The sequence below is a fragment of the Mustela erminea genome, chromosome 20 (genome assembly GCF_009829155.1).
Source record: "Mustela erminea isolate mMusErm1 chromosome 20, mMusErm1.Pri, whole genome shotgun sequence".
Classification (NCBI taxonomy): domain Eukaryota; kingdom Metazoa; phylum Chordata; class Mammalia; order Carnivora; family Mustelidae; genus Mustela; species Mustela erminea.
This window is the reverse complement of record NC_045633.1, coordinates 9,777,179-9,795,323: the sequence shown is the minus strand read 5'-3', so window position 1 is coordinate 9,795,323 and position 18,145 is coordinate 9,777,179. Positions and strand designations below refer to the sequence as shown.

The following is an 18,145-nucleotide window of genomic DNA, read 5'->3' as shown; positions in this document are numbered from 1 at the left end:
AGCAGGGGGCCTGACATGGGGCTTGATCCTAGCACAGCGGGACCATGACCAGAGTTGAAGGCAGATGCTTAATGGCTGAGCCACCCAGGTGTCCCTCTGACCCATTAAAAAAAATTATTGTAAAAACTTGCAACCACATACAAATTACACAGGGGACTGTAACAAATCTCCATATACTCACCACCCAGTGGTAACAATTATCAGAATACTTCTTTTGCTAAAGGCTGCTTCATTGTGTCTTAGTCTGTACTTGTCTTGGTTCATATAACAAAAATACCATAGACTGGGTGGCTTATAAACAACAGAAATTTCTTTCTCATAGTTCTGGAGGCTAGGAGTCCAAGATTAGAGTGCCAGCATGGTTGGGTGAGGGCTGTCTTCTGGGTAACAAACTTCTCGTGTCCTCATTTGGTGGAAGGGACTAGGAACCATTGTGGGGCCTTGTACGTAAGGCACTAACCCCACTCAGGGGGGCCCCCACCTTCGTGACCTAATCACCTCCCAAAAGCCCTATCTTGCAACACCATCACATTGGACGTTAGGATTCCAACATACGAACTTTGAGGAGATACAAACCTTCAGACCACAGCATATCTACACACTGACTTGCAAAAAATTTTAGTTGAATATTTTAAACCACGTCCCAGACATGATGTCATTTTACCTGTATATCCTTCAGGGTGTATCTCCAAATGGTAAGGACATTAAATAAGTATTTTTAGCATGGGAAATTTCCAATCATATTCAAAAGAAAGCACAATAGTACAAGGAAACTCGCTCAGATTCAATAATTATCATCTTACAGCCAATCTTGATTTAGTTATACCCTCATTCAACTCCCCACCATTGTGAAGTAATACCCAGACATAAAATTTTTCTGTAATATTATATATAAATATATATATGTGTGTGTGTGTGTATATATATATATATAAAAGATCAGATTGATCTATGTATTTACCCAACCATCCACCAGCTATTCAGTCTTTGTCCACCCACCCATCCATCTACCCATCCATTCAACCTTTCTTCCTCCAGCCATCCATCCATCCATCCACCCACCCATAATCTCTATCCATCCCTTTCATTATCAGTCATTCCAGCAAATTCATGCCAAGTGGCAGCTCTAGAACATAGCTTGGCACACAACAGATACTCAACGAACATGGGTTGACTAGATCCCCAGTCAAACCAAAAGATTTCTGTACTGAGTGAGCTAGTCCCCAAACAAGAAACAATCTCACACATTAACTCAGAGGTTGCAAACTATCAGCCCGTAGATGTGTTTTATTTGGCCCACGTCAAGCTTAAATGTAATTGCCTAATAATTACTTAAAAATTCAAGAATCAAGATATCTCACACGTTCAAAAAAAAAAGATCTAGATTTCCTGCCTTGCTTGAAAAACAAGAAGGTCCAGCAAGGCTGGGCCCACATTCCTACCTGGCAACATCTGGTCAGAGCATAGCGTCCCCTGAGGATGGGAATTACCTCCTTCATTTAATTAGGTCCCCATTTATCCTTCACTGCTTTACATATGAGCTCACAGGTTTTTCAAGACAGAAATGGTGAACTCAGTGTCCTGAGCGATCGAAAAAATTCCAAGCCCCTATACACAGTTTCTAGGGGTTTCCCCCTTGTTCATGAAGGCCTGGAAGATGCTGTATACTCAGGGCCTGACCCTGCAGACATATTTATCCTGAGACAAGAAATACTGAGAATTCAGCTGGCTCCTTCCTATCCTTGTGGAGTTAGCGCAGAGCCTTCCCTGCTTCTACAACTAACCTGTGGCTCATCTCATGATATAGCTTCACAGGTAAGGATCCTAACTTGTAATTCAGTCTGCTGACCTGGTGAAAAACAGATTTGGCCAATCTAGTGTCATCAAGGGTAGTTCAGGTAGAGATGGACCCAACTGAGAACAAAACAATGCAGCAGGAAATCAGCCTACAGACATAGACCAGTGGTTCTGGGAAAATTTTGCCACCACCACCCTCAATGTCTAAAGACATTTCAGATTGCAGAACTGAGAATGGGGGATGCTACCGGGATCTAGTGGGTAGAGGCTAGGGATGTGGTTCAACATCTTCCAACACAAGACAGCCCCCCGACCCCCAAAACAAAGGATGATCCAGCCCCAAATGGCCACAGCATTGATTGAGAGACAAGCGACAGAAGAGAGAAAGGGGAGATAGATATCTCTTTTACAATAGAAAAAAAAAGTCAATATCCGTTGACTCAGTATTTCCATTTCCAGGAACTTACCCCCCTGACATACCTCACTGTGCGTCACAATGTGCATACAAGAATAAAAATTACAGGATCATGACCTTGACAGAGTGACTGTGGGCCATGACGTGCAAGCGCTGGGAAGCAAATAGCCCTGCCTTCATGGAACATACACTCTGGCGGGGGAGACAGAGAGTAAACAGACTGAAAGAGACACAAACAAGGTGATTTCAGATACGGTGGAGTACTAGGGAGAAAAATCCAGCAGGGGAAGGGAGAGGAGAGTCCTTTCTGGGGTGAGGGAAATGTCTGTGTCTTGATTATGGAGGCAGTGACATGGGTACATTTGCCAAAGATCAACTATTCAAAATGCACAAATGTACTGTAAGCAAATTATATCTTAATAAAGTTGATTAAAAGAGGGGGGGGATTTGACATAAGTAAGTAGGGCAGAATATTATTAGCACTTGTCAAATCTGGGAGATGGGTACCTGGGGGTGTATCACTTTATGTTAGAAATATTTCATTTAAAAACATATTAAACATGTAAAACATGTTTTAAAAAATAAATATTAAAAAATCAAGCACAACAAGTTAGGGTAACAAAATGGTGACTGATAAGGTGCGCTTAGGGGCCACCATGTCTGCCGCGGTGGTCAGGCAAGGCCTCCCTGAGGTGAGGTTTGAGGAAGGCCTGAAGGAAGTGTGGAGGGGAGGGGGACACAGGAGCATGGAGGTGGGAAGAGGGAGAAATCCAGGAACACAGTGAAGGCCAGTGCGGTTGGGGTGTGCTAAAATGTGGGTTCTGGAAAGGTCCACGGGAGCTAGAGAAAGCTGCCCAGGGGTTGACCTGTGGGAGTGTGCCCATCCCCAACCCTACAGGAGATCGTAGAAAAGGAATGAGGCCAGTTACCAGCTCTCATTGCCTAAGGAGGCCCTTGATCAAGCCCTTTCCAGAGTGGAGAGAGTTGGGCCACTGACCAACCTTCAACAAGACAGCTGTCTGGTGTCATCCCCAATTTTTCTCTTTCTGAGAAGATTGTTTTTTCATCTCAAAAAAAAAAAAAAAAAAAAGGGAAAGTTCTTTTCTTCCTCCTTCCCTTTGAGGGCTACAAGCGTCTGCTCTCTCCGCCCCACCCCAACCCCAACACAAGCCTAGCAAGGTCTGCACGATGTATTTTTCCAGGGGAAGTTGTCCCATAGACCCAGCCCTTCTTTTTGTCTGCCACACTTTGGGAATGATCAATCTGCAAGACAGTCGTCTGTTCCTCGGGGTACAGTTGGTAGAAATAAAAAAGAGGGCTAACTAAACAATATCCAAAGGTTCACTGCTTTATTAAACAAACATTTATTCTACAGTGACTCAGTCCTAGGCACCAGGACCCCGCAATCATCATAATTATGGCAAACTTTTACTACGAAATCACCCTAGGCCAGGCACTGGTTCTGCTAAGGCTAAATCTCATTTCTTCCCCTCAACAGCTCTAGGGGCTCCCACTTTACAGATGAGAGAATTGAGACTCAGAGAAGCCAAGGACACCTCACGATCACATTCTGAGTAAAGACAGGATGCAAGCGCAGCCTCCTTTAACTCTTATACCACATTGTTGGTAGTGAAAGCACAATGCCACCAACCATTCAAGTCTCTTGGTGGGGAATAAGGAAGATATTAGGGAAAAAAAAAATCAAAATTTCAGTGGCCTCACACTCCCTAGGTTGGCTCTAAGAATGCCACCACACTAACAGCAAAGAGAAAATAACAGGTATCTGATGCGGGTGTGGAGAAAGTGGGAGCCTGTGCCCAGTTGGTAGGTTTGGAAAATGGCACAGCCGCTGTGCTCCGTGGTCTGATGGCTGTTCCTTAAAAGGTTACAACCAGAGTTACCATATGACCCAGCAATTCCTCTCCGCGGTATTTCTATTCTACCAGGAGAACAGAAAAACTTGTACATGAATGTTCGCGGTTGCACTGTTGGCAACAGTGGGGAAGGTGGAAATGGGCCAAATATCTACCAATGGGTGAATGGACGAATGTTACGAAAAGAAATGACATATGATACATGCTATGGTATTGTGTAGCTAAACCTTGTTAACATTAGAGTAGGTGAAAGAAGCCAGACACAAAATCTTATATGGTATGATTCCATTCCTGAGATATCCAGAACAGGATATCAATCTCTGAAGACGAAAGCAGACGGGTGGTTGCTGGGATCTGGTAGGAGTGGGGCATGGGGGGCAGATACGGGGAGCGATCGCTTAGTAGGCATGGGGTCCCCTTCAGAGTGATAAAAATATTCTGGACAGGACACGGTTCTATTGGGAATGTACTAAATGTCACTGAACCGCACACTCTAAAATGGTTAGATTGATGTGATGTGAATTTCACCTCAATTAAAGCAATTTATGGGTCTGCAGTATTAATCAGCCATATAAACCTGACCTAGTGCAAGACATACTGAAGCACAACCCATGCCGGTGAGGGGCATGGTCAAGGAAGCCTTCCTGGAGGAGGCCTTTAAGTCTTTAAAAATAAGTAGGATGTGTTAACTAACCATATCATGGTAATCACTTCAAAATATATACATGTATGAAATCAAGACATTGTACCTTACACTTACATAATATTATGTCAACTATATTCCAACAGAAGTAGGAAAGAAAAAAGATAAGTACAATTTTGTCTAGCCAATATTTCAGGGAAGGACACCCCCTGTAGATGAAACAGAATGAGAGATCTTTCACCACAGTCCCAATACCCTTTGTTGTTCTGGCCCTGAAGTTCTTTATTTCCTAACAGAAAGTCCCAAGTAACTTACTATTAATAATAAAGCAGGCAAGATGATTAATCACTTGGATTTCTACAATAATCAGTGAGTCTCTCCTTACAAGTAACATTACTGTCACTCATTTATAGTCTTGGTTTTTGAACATCGCTTTATTTGTTTTTTAAATGGGAAAGACAACGCTGGCTTCACCCTTAGGCAGAACAGGTATGTGCTCTCAATGCCCCCAACCTCTATTTCAAATTAAAAAAAAAAAAAAAGAAAGAAAGAAAGAAATACATTTTTTGGCAAGAATATAATATCTGGATGTTCAGAAGTAATGGTGAAGTCATCACTATGGAGAAATTAAACCACTGCCGTTATCCTGAATGACTTATGATGGGAGGTTCCACAATTTTCAGGGCTTAGGATCTCAAGATCATTATCTTTACCCAGGCCAGGAGAAAGGAGAAGGTTCTCACTAAACTCAGGGTCTTTGTCCCAGAATATGTGATACATCTGAACAACAACGTTCACTCAGACATCAAAAACTGCAGCTCTAAATAATCAGAGGGCAAAAACGTTCTTTGAGGGTTCCTGAAGACAGCATCTTCTTTGTCCTTCTTCCATAGAAATATCTGATGCTAAATTTATAAGCTGACCAGCGGCCAGATGGTAAGGAACTTAGATTATGGGAACAGAAAAAGTAGGACCATTTAGTCAGTAGCTCCCGAATCTGCTCTTCCTCCCCCAAAAGAATCACGAAATTTATGGTGATCTTTGTGGACCCCATTAAGTACTGGACCCTTAACCTTATATCAACCTGAGGGCAATTTTGCCCTCCCCTACACCTCTAGAACATTTGGCAATGTCTGGAGACATTTTTTTGTTGTCCCAAGTGGGATGAAGGTTGCTACTGACATCTACTGGATGGGGGCCAGGGATGCTGTTAAAAATCTTACAAAGTACACCCTCGCCCCCTCAATACAAATGATTTGGCCCAAAATATCAGTAGTACTGAGGCTGAGAAATCTTAACTACGATTCTTTTCTTATCCGATTCCAGCCTGAACAAATGTTAACAGCAACCAAAGACTGAATTTTTCTCCAAGGGATATGAGGACAAGTCCATTCACTAGCTCAGATGAGCCTCTCTTGGATCTTCTACAGACCAAAAGAGGATAGGGCACTAGCTGTAAGCCAAAGATCAAGCTAAATTCCATCCTTTCTCTTCCTCCTTGGGCTGGTCTTCTTCACTGCAAGCAAAGACCCAAGTACCCGATACAAAACCCCTCCCAAGAAGTGGGCTCAGCTGCCCCAGGAAGAATGGACTGCTTATTCTGGGAGAGTCTCCAACTCCAAGAAGTCTCCCTTCTCCCATCCAAATTTAGTCAGATAAGGTTGGCATGTCACAGCGAGAATAATTTGGTCCAACACTCTAGGTTTATAAAAGAAAACTGAACCAGGACATTCTCTCACTTCCCTATGTAATATCCTCCATCCACCACTCTTAGAATGAAAGCCAACGTCTTTAGCCTCATCTAGAGGCATCTGGCTGGCTCAGAAGAGTATGAGACTCTTGATCCCAAGGCTGAGAGTTCAAGCCCCATGGTGGGTGGGGATTACTTAATTAAACATAAAAAAAAAAAAAAAGAAAAAGTCCTAGCTTCATCTAACACAAGATTTATTTATCAGCCTCAGCACTACTTGGGGCCAGATCATTTTATGTTGTGGGTGCGGTCCTGTGTACTGTAGGATGTTTAACAGCATCCCTGGTCTCTACCTACTTGATGCCAGTAGCATACCAACCACCTAAAATGTCTGTATACACTGCCTAATATCCTCAAAGGCAAAATCCCCCTACTGAGAACCACTGATCTACCAGAATCCAAAGAATTGGACCATGACCTCCATCTCAGACCTCATCCACCAGCCCCATCTGTCTCCTTTCTCTATTCCTTGAAAACACAAGACCATTCCTGCAGCAGGGGCTTGCATCTGTTACTCCCTCAGCCTGGAAATGTCCCTTCAAACGTCACCTCCTTATCTCTGCATTCCTGGACTACCCCATCAAAAATAGTCCCCTGTCTCCCTCACTTGAATGCTTCTTTTCATTTTATTTCTTATTATTTATTTCTTATTATTAATTTATTTCATTTTATTTCTTTCTTTCAAGGCACTTTGTCCTTACATGATGTTTTCTTGCCATCCACGAAGGCAAGGACAGTATCCAACTCTCCATCACCATGTCCATAGCGCATGGAGCAAATTCCATCCAGATGACCATGAGAACAGGCTACTCAGGGAGGAGCAAGATGGCGGAGGAGTAGGAGACCTAAATATCATCAGGTCCCAGGAGTTCAGATGGATAGTTATCAAACCATTCTCAACAGCTACAAACTCAACAGGAGAGAGAAGAGAAAAGCAGCAATTCTAGGAACAGAAAACCGATCGCTTTCTGGAAGGCAGGACGTGGGGAGAAGTGAATCAGAGCCAGCATTCAGGAAGACAGACTACGGGGAGGGGCCGGCTCCCAGCAAGTGAGAGAGCAGCGGAGCACAAAATCAGAACTTTTAGAAGTCTGCTCCACTGAGGGACTTCACTCTAGAGGCTAAGGGCGGGGGTGGGGGGTCGGTTCCTCACGGGAACAGTGTGGTCTCAGGACCCGCAGGGGTACAAAAAGACCGGGGGTGTCTGAGTGTGGCAGAGCTGCCAGGTATAGGAGCAGAGAAGCCTGTGGCAGAGATGAGGGCTCTCAGCTCGGGGTTACCTTTAACTATGATCCACGGCACAGTCGGGACACTGCTCTTTAGGCAGGGACCCCCCCCTCAAGACAAGTGGCAGATCTGGGGAGACTCACCTTCCTCCTCTGGGAGAAGCGCTACAGGAGCGAGCTGCAGGGATCTGCTGGGTTTGGAGACTCCAAATGGAGCCGTGGGGCAGAGATAGAAATGCTCGGTCACAGGTTGGGTGAGCTTGGTGTGCGACTGGAGACCACGGAGAAGGGGGAGGGATTGAGTGCTTTTCTCTGAGCGCGCACTAAGAAGTGGGGCCCCGAGCTCTTAGCTCCTACAGGCTGAAGCATGGGAGGCCGCCATTTTAATTTCCATCCTCCAGAGCTCTACGGAAAGCGCTCAGGGAACAAAAGCTCCAAGAACGAACCTGAGCAGATTACTTAGCCCAGCCCCTGGCAAGGGTGGTGCAATTTTGCCTTGTGCAAAGACATTTGAGAATCACTGCAACATGTCCCTCCCACAGAAGATCAGCAAGAACATGGAGCCAAGACTAAGTTTACTGATCAGAGAGAACTGCAGAACTTCAGAGAAACGGGAAAGCAACACACAGAATTCATGGCTTTTCCCCCACAATCCTCTAGTCTTTTAAAGTTTATTTTTAAAATTTTTTTCTTATTCTATTTTTAATTTTTCCTCTTTCCTATTTGAACATTTTTAAACTATTTTATTTTATCAATACCTTTTTAAAAATCTTTTAAAATTTTCATTGTTATAGTCATATTTTATCCCTTCATTGTATTTAACCTTATTTTTGGTATACACATAGGGGTTTTTTCTTTAAAATTTTGGGATACAATTTCTTCTAATAAATCAAAATATACCCTAAATCTAGCACATGGCTTTGTTCTAGTCTCCAGCCTGATCACATTTTTTCTTTTTTTCTTTTCCTTTTTTCAACCAACTTCTTATCAATTCCTTTTTTAGAATATTTTTAAATTTTCATCTTTACAGTGCTATTCCATCCTTTCACCGTGTTTACCCTTATTTATATATATGTAAGTTTTTCTTTCTTTAAAATTTTGGAAGGTAATTTCTTCTTTTTTTTAAATTTCTTCTCACAGACCAAAATACACCCAAAATCAAGTCTGTGACTCTGTTTTATTCACCAATCTAATATATATATATAAAATTTCATATATATATATGAAATTTCTTTTCTTTTTTCCCCCCTTTTCTTCTCCCCCCTGGTTTTCAGTCTCTTCTGATTTGGTTTTGTATATTTTTCTGGGGTCATTAGTATGCTTTTAGTATTTTATTCTCTCTTTCATCTATTCTTATCTGGATAAAATGACAAGGTAGAAAAACTCACTCCAAAAAAAAAGGGAACAAGATGCAGTACTGATAGCTAGGGAACTAATCAATATGGACATTAGTAATACATAAGAACTAGAGTTCAGAATGATGATTACCAAGGTGCTAGCTGGGCTCAAAAAAAGCATGGAAGATATTAGAGAATCCCTTTCTGGAGAAATAAAATCCCTTTCAGGAGAAATAAAAGAACTAAAATCTAACCAAGTTAAAATAAAAATAGTTATTAATGAGGTGCAATAAAAAATGGAGGCTCTTACTGCTAGGATAAATGTGGCAGAAGAGAGAATTAGTGATATAGCTGACCAATGATGGAGAATAAAGAAGCTGAGCAAAAGAGAGACAAACAACTACTGGACCATAAGGGGAGAACTCGAGAGCTAAGTGATACCATAAGACAAAACAGTATTAGAGTAATTGGGATCCCAGAAGAATAAAAAGGGAGAGGGGCAGAAGGCATATTGGAGCAAATTACAGTAGAGAATTTCCCTAATTGGGTGAAGGGAACAAGCATCAAAATCCAGGAGGCACAGAGAACCCCACTCAAAATCAAAAACAGGTCCACACCCTGTCATCTAATAGTCAAACTTAGAAGTCTCAATGACAAAGAGAAAATCCTAAAAGCAGCTTGGGACAAGAGGTCTGTAACATACAACAGTAGAAATATTAGATTGGCAGTACAGAGACCTGGCAGGCCAGAAAAGTCTGGCATGATATATTCAGAACACTAAACGAGAAAAGCAGGCAGCAAGAATACTATATCCAGGTAGCCTGTCATTGAAAATAGAAGGTGAGATAAAAGGCTTCCAGGATGAACAAAAACTAAAAGAATTTGCAAACACCAAACCAGCCCTACAGAAAATATTGAAAGAGGTCCTTTAGCAAAGAGACAGCCTGAAAGTAATAGACCAGGAAGGAACAGAGACAATACACAGTAACAGTTATCTTACAGGCAATACAATGGCACTAAATGCATATCTTTCAATAATTACCCTGAATGCAAATGGGCTAAATGCCCCACTCAAAAGACACAGGGTATCAGAATGGATAAAAAAAAAAACCAAGACCTATTGATATGCTGTCTACAAGAAACTCATTTTAGACCCAAAGACACATCCAGATTTAAAGTGAGGGGGTGGAAAGCAGTCTACCGTGTTACTGGTCATCAAAAGAAAGCTGAGGTGGCAATCCTAATACAAGATAAATTAGATTTTAAGCCAAAGACCATATTAAGAGATGAGGAAGAACACTATATCATACTTAAAGGGTCTGTCCAACAAGGAGATCTAACAATTTTAAATATCTATGTCCCTAACATGGGAGCAGCCAATTATACAAACCAAGTCATAACAACATCAAAGAAACACATCAACAATAATATAATAATAGTAGGGGACATTAACACCCCCCTCACTAAAATGGACAGATCATCTAAGCAAAAGATCAACAAGGGATAAAGGCTTTAAATGATACACTGGACCAGATGGACATCACAGATATATTTAGAACATTCCATCCCAAAACAAGTGAATCCACATTTTTCTCTAGTGCACATGGAACATTCTCCAGAATAGATCACATGCTGGGTCACAGATCAGGTCGCAACTGGTACCAAAAGATTGGGATCATTCCCTGCATATTTTCAGACCACAATACTTTGAAACTAGAACTCAATCACAAGAGGAAAGTTGGAAAGAACTCAAATACATGGAGGCTAAAGAGCATCCGACTAAGAAATAAATGGGTCAACCAGGAAATTAAAGAAGAATTTTAAAAATTAATGGAAACAAATGAAAATGAAAAAACACAACTGTTCAAAATCTTTGGGACATAGCAAAGGCAGTCCTGAGAGGAAAGGATATAGCAATACAAGCCTTTCTCAAGAAACAAGAAAGGTCTCAAGTACACAACCTAAACCTACACCTAAAGGAGCTGGAGGAAGAACACCAAAAAAAACTTAAACCCAGCAGAAGAGGAGAAATAATGAAGATCAGAGCAGAAATCAATGAAATAAAAACCAAAAGAACAGTAGAACAAATCAATGAAACTAGGAGCTGGTTCTTTAAAATAATTAATAGGATTGATAAACCCCTGGCCATACTTATCAAAAAGAAAAGAAAAAGGACCCAAATTAATAAAATCATGAATGAAAGAGGAGAGATCACAACCAACACCAAAGCAATACAAACAATTATAAGAATATATTATGAGCAACTATACGCCAGCAAATCTGACAATCTGGAAGAAATGGATGCATTTCTAGAGACGTATAAACTACCAAAACTGAACCAGGAAGAAACAGAAAATCTGTACAGCCCCATAACCAGTAAGGAGATTGAAGGAGTCATTAAAAATCTCCCAACAAACAAGAGCCCAGAGCCAGACAGCTTCCCAGGGGAATTCTACCAAGCATTTAAAAAAAAAATTTTTTTAAGATTTTATTTATTTATTTGACAGAGAGAGAGAGATCACAGTAGGCAGGCAGAGATAGAGAAGGGGAAGCAGGCTCTCCACCAAGCAGAGAACCCAATGTGGAGGTCAATCCCAGGACCCCAAGATCATGACCCAAGCCAAAGGCAGAGGCTTAACCCACTGAGCCACCCAGGTGCAGCTCTACCAAGCATTTAAAGAAAAATTAATACCTATTCTTCTGAAACTGTTCAAAAAAATAGAAATGGAAGGAAAACTTCCAAACTCATTTTATGAGGCCAGCATTACCTTGATCCCAAAACCAGACAAAGACCCCACCAAAAAGGAGAAATTACAGACCAATATCCTTGATGAATAAGGATGCAAAAATTCTTATCAAAATACTAGCCAATAGGATCCAATAGTGCACTAAAAGGATTATTCACCATGACCAAGTGGGATTTATTCCTGGGCTGCAAGGTTGATTCAACATCTGCAAATCAATCAATGCGATACAATACATTAATCAAAGAAAGGACAAGAACCATATGATACTCTCAATAGATGCTGAAAAGCATTTGACAAAGGACAGCATCCTTTCTTGATCAAAACTCTTCAAAGTGTAGGGATAGAGGGTACATAACTCAATACCATCAAAGCCATCTATTAAAAACTCACGAGAGTATCATTCTCAATGGGGAAAAACTGAGGGCTTTTCCCCTAAGGTCAGGATCATGGCAGGGATGTCCACTATCACCACTGCTATTCAACATAGAACTACAAGTCCTAGCCTCAGCAATCAGAAAACAAAAAGAAATTAAAGGCATCCAAATTGGCAAAGAAGTCAAACTCTCACTCTTTGCAGGTGATATGATACTTTATGTGTAAAACCCAAAAGATTCCACTCCAAAACTGCTAGGACTCATACAGGAATTCAGTAAAGTGTCAGGATATAAAATCAATACACAGAAATCAGTTGCATTTCTATACACCAACAACAAAACAGAAGAAAGAGAAATTAAATAGTCCCATTTACAATTGCACTCGAACCCATAAGATACCTAGGAATAAATCTAACCAAAGAGGCAAAGGATCTATACTCATAAAACTATAAAGTAATCACGAAAGCAATTGAGGAAGACACAAAGAAACCTAGAAACATTCCATGCTCATGGATTGGAATAACAAATATTGTGAAAATGTCTATGCTATCCAGAGCAATCTACACATTTAATGCAATTCCTATCAAAATACCATCAACTTTTTTCAAAGAAATGGAACAAATAATCCTAAAATTTATATGGAACCAGAAAAGACCTCAAATAGCCAGAGGAATGTTGAAAAAGAAAGCCAAAGGTGGTGGCATCACGATTCCAGACTTCAAGCTGTATTACAAAGCTGTAATCATCAGTACAGTATGGTACTGGCACAAAAACAGACACATAGATCAATGGAACAGAATAGACAGCTCAGAAATGGACCCTCAACTCTATGGTCAACTAATCTTCGACAAAGGGGGAAAGAATGTCCAATGGAAAAAAGACAGTCTCTTCAACAAATGGTGTTGGGAAAATTGGACAGCCACATGCAGAAGAATGGAACTGGACCATTTCCTTATACCACACACAAAAATAGACTCAAAATGAATGAAAGACCTCATTATGAGACAGAAACCCTTCAAAATCCTTGAGGAGAACAGAGGCAATAACTTCTTTGACCTCAGCCACAGCAACTTCTTCATAGAAATATTGCCAAAAGCAAGGGAAGCAAGGGCAAAAATGAACTATTGAGACTTCATCAAGATCAAGAGCTTTTGCACAGCAAAGGAAACAGTCAATAAAACCAAAAGACAACTGACAGAATGGGAGAAGACATTTGCAAATGACATATCAGATAAAGGGCTAGTATCCAAAATCCATAAAGAACTTATCAAACTCAATACCCAAAGAACAAATAATCCAATCAAGAAATGGGCAGAAGACATGAACAGACACTTCAGCAAAGAAGACATCCAGATGGCCAACAGACACAGGAAAAAGTGCTCAACATCACTTGGCATCAGGGAAATACAAATCAAAACCACAGTGAGATATCACCTCACACCAGTCAGAATGCCTAAAATTAACAGGTTAGGAAATGACAGATATTAGTGAGGATGCAGAGAAAGGGGCCCTTCCTACACTGTTGGTGGGAATGCAAGCTGGTGCAACCACTCTGTAAAACAGCATGGAGGTTCCTCTAAAAGTATGAAATAGAGCTACCCTACGATTCATAATTGCACTACTGGGTATTTACCCTAAAGATACAAATGTAGTGATCCAAAGGGGCACGTGCACCCGAATGTTTATAGCAGCAATGTCTACAATAGCCACATTGTGGAAAAAACCTAGATGTCCATCAACAGATGAATGGATAAAGAAGATATGTATATGTATATGTATATATATGTATATGTATATGTGTGTGTATGTATGTATGTATATGTGTGTATGTGTATGTGGGTGTGTGTGTATATATATATATATATATATATATATATATGATGGAATATTATGCAGCCATCAAAACTCCCCCCAAATCTTGCCATTTGCAATGATGTGGATGGAACTAGGGGGTATTATGCTAAGCAAAATAAGTCAATCAGAGAAAGACAATTATCATATGATCTCTCTGATATGAGGAATTTGAGAGGCAGGGTGAGGGATTGGGGGGTTATGGAGGGAAAAAAATGAAATAAGACAGGATCGGGAAGGAGACAAACAATAAGAGACTCTTAATTTCACCAAACAAACTGAGGGTTGCTGGGGATGGGGGAGTAGGGATAAGGTGGTTGGGTTATGGACATTGGGGAGGTCTGAAGATACACAGACCTGTACCCCTGGGGAAAATAATACATAATATGTTAATATAAAATAAAAATTTTTTAAAAAATTAAAAAAAAAAAAAAAAAAAAAGAACAGGCTCCACAGCCCCTCTGTGGAGGGTCACCACCGCCACGTCACAGTCTGAAGCGGGGTCCCTCCCACCCCGGGTCTATTGTGTGCCCTACTCAACCTCAAGAGAACTGGAGCTGTGTTGGGAGAAGAAACTGGGTGACAGGTGCCATTTCTCCCTTTTCCCATTTTAACGCCATGTCACAAATAAACAGTCCCGGTTTCCTTTTTGAAGAGCCTGATGTGCTTAATTTGGTTGAACCACATGGGGTGGGCTTGGGAGAACCAAAATAGACCATCTGTAAATTACTCAAATGAATCCAGAAGCCATCCTACAAGCCCTTACAAGCAGCTTGTACAAATGCTGCTCTGCTCCCTACCCAGACAAAAACTCTCTCCCCCCTACCCCCCCGGCCCCACAGCCTTTGAAAACCACTAGGTTCTAATCAGTAAAAAGGAACTCAAAGAAAACCATCTGGGACAAAGGACACTTTCTGTGAAAAACAATAGCCTGGCTCTCCTGGTCTACCAGGAGACATCTATCACGACATCTATCACATCTATCACGAGACAGATGTCATCGGACATTCGAAATGGTGCTCGGGCTCTCACACGCCTAGCAGAGGCTTCCAGATGTCACTTTCCACGAGGTCCGAACAAGGCTGCTCTGTGCTTCCCCATCTTTGTTCTCACAGGTCGCGAGAAATCTTTTGTCTCTTCACTTACTGCATGAACAACATTAAAATAGGAATGGATTTTTAAAAAAGCAAAACTCCAACGACCATCCCAGCCACACTGCGTCACGCCCTCTAGTCTGTTGCCTCCACCCTGTCCCCTTTGGAATTCTTTCGCAGTCCCTGTCAATACACAAAAATATTACTTGCATAACTGCACTGACAACACAGGCACATTCTGAACCACCCCCCAAACTTAAATGAACAGACATGCTTGTTTCTCATGTTAGCACCTAGACATCATAAGTATCTTACTCATTCATTCATTCTTTTTTTCTTTTAAAGATCTTATTATTTGAGAGAGAGAGAGAGAGATACAGGAGAGAGAGAACACAGCAGGGGGTTGTGGGAGAGGGAGAAGCAGGCTTCCCACTAAGCAGAGAGCCTGATATGGGGCTCGATCCCAGGACCCTGGGATCATGAGCTGAGCCGAACAACTGAGCCACCCATGCGCCCCATCATTCATTCTTGAGTTCTTTGCCCAACATGGGGCTTGAACTCATGACCCCGAGATCAAGAGTCACATGCTCTACCCACTGAGCCAGCCAGGCGCCCCATTAGTTTCATTTTTAATGTCTACACAGAATATTCCATTAGGCTAAAATACTGTAATTTATTTTAACCATTTTCCTATTGCTAGGTCCTTAGGTTATTTTTAATGACCTAAGTGGGCATTAAATGACCTAAAATTGGCCACTAGACTCTTCTTTTAGATTATATCCTTTTTTAAAAAAAGATTTTTATTTATTTGAGAGAGAGCATGAGAGAGAGTACAAGCAGGGGGAGGGGCAGAGGCAGAGGGAGAAGCAGGCTCCCCACAGAGCAAAGAGCCCAATGTGAGGCTTGATCCCAGGACCCTGGGATCATGACCCAAACCAAAGGCAGACACTTAACCGACTGAGCCACCCGAGCACCCCAGATTACATCCTTCTAATAAAACCCACTAGTGATATTATGGGGTCAAAGAGTAGATCAAGATATATCAAAAGTGTTTTTCTGCTGATATTTTTCTGCTGCTCAGTATGAACTGCAAGACCAGCTAAAAGGGCTGAACTTAATTTCATGATGACCAGCAGAAGGAAAGGACAGAAGTCTCCCCACAAAGCCACCAGGACTGAATACTACCATTGTGACCGGGCATGGGATCCAGTCGGGCTGCTAAAATATTTAGTTTGAATGACTATCTAGTCATATACTGATTTAACTGCATTTCCTCTTCTGCACGGAAACGTTGATGTTCTTTCTGGGTGAGTTCAATGCCCCTCTGTATGCCCGCGGTGTGCCTGGTAATATGTATTTCAGACTGGACTGTGTCTGTCTTTTATGGTAAAGCTTTCTAATTATTCCTGTCCCCTGGAAATCTTATTCTGGATTTAGTTTGTATTTCCCTGGCCACTTTCATGTTCATCGGCTCTTTATACTCTCTCGTTCATGAAAACCCTGTTCATTTCTTTGTGCCCATTTTTCTGTTGGGTATTTGTCTTTCTCTTATTCATTTACCAAAAGGCCTTTAAATATTATGGATACTATATTACCCATAGGTTATGTGTTGTTATGGGTTGAGTTGTGTGTCGCCCTGCCCCCGCAACCAAATATTCATGTTTAAGTCCCAACCCCCAGGATCTCAGAATGTGACTTTACTTGGAAATAGCATCCTTACAGATGGAATTACATAGGATGAAGTCATATGGGAGTAGGATGGGCCTTTAATCCAGTATGACCAGTATCTTTATAAAAGACAGAAACTGGACACAGACATGCATGCACATTAGAGGGAGAGCTATGCGAAGCATTAAGTTAGGTTTCCAAAAGCCGTGGAATTATCAGAAACCAGGAGAGGACTCCAGCAGATCCTTCCTAGAACCCTCAGAGGGATCATGTCCCTGCTGATATCCGGATCTTGAACTGCTCGCTAGCCTCCAAAACTGTGAGACAGTAAATTTCTGTTGCTGAAGCCACTCAGCTCAGTTTTTAGTACTTTGTTACAACAGCCCTAGCAACCTAATACGTGTGTATAGCAAATATATTTTTCCAGTTTGTGGCTTGACTTTTAATTTTTTTAACCATATTTTCTGATGAGCCGAGTGCAGAATTTTAATGTGGCAGAATCACCCAATGTCTTCTTCCACGGCTTATGCTTAATGACTTTTTTAGAAGTGCTTTGCTATGCGCAAGTTGTAAAAATAGTCTCCTTCTTTTCCTTCTAAAGGTTTGGCCTTTCAAGTCTAAGTCCTTGGACCATCTGGACTTGGTTTTGGTGTATGGTGTGAGGTAAGGCTCTGTTTTCATTTTTTTATTTAAAGATTTTATTTATTTATTTGACAGAAAGAGATTACAAGTAGATAGAGAGGCAGGCAGAGAGAGAGAGAGAGGGAAGCAGGCTCCCTGCTGAGCAGAGAGGCCGATGCGGGACTTGATCCCAGGACCCTGAGATCATGACCTGAGCCGAAGGCAGCGGTTTAGCCCACTGAGCAACCCAGGCGCTCTCTGTTTTCATTTTTGAGGCAGTAACCATCTTTCCTCCTGTCTTTCTGCCCCACAAGACAATGACCTCCTTGAAGGTAGTGATTTTACGTTACTCTGTACAGAGAGAGTCCTGATGAATGCTGACGCAGAGCAATGTTTGTTTATATCCTGCAAATGAAGCTAAACCTTCCAGAGAAGACAAGAGAGCAGCTCAACGGGAAGATACGGAGTTTGGGTCTAGCATTCAATGGCCATCTAAATTCAGTCAACGTACTGCAGATCCACTCAAGCATCTCAAGAGCGAGATCCTGACTCTATTGTAAATTGAGCTCCTCCTGAACATCTTATAGCCAAGATGTTTGTTCTAAGAGAGATTGCTCCAGAACATGCAATGGTATCCACCCAAACTGGAAAGGACAGCATGAAGCCTTGTCTCCTACCACCCACCTGAGGCTGGGGCAGAAGACAGGTCAGTTCCTGCTTTGTCGCCAGGTGAGAAGAATGGACTCAC

The 18,145-nt window shown here is 41.6% G+C and overlaps 1 protein-coding gene and 1 non-coding gene across 4 annotated transcripts in view; both read right to left on the bottom strand.

Moving 5' to 3' along the window:
- SYT17 (synaptotagmin 17) overlaps positions 1-18,145 on the bottom strand; it is an 83,450-nt gene that overhangs the window by 32,674 nt on the left and 32,631 nt on the right. The gene's annotated exons all lie outside the window — the stretch shown is intronic.
- TRNAK-CUU lies at positions 15,647-15,719 on the bottom strand. The gene has a single exon. It is a non-coding gene; the product is annotated as a tRNA-Lys (tRNA).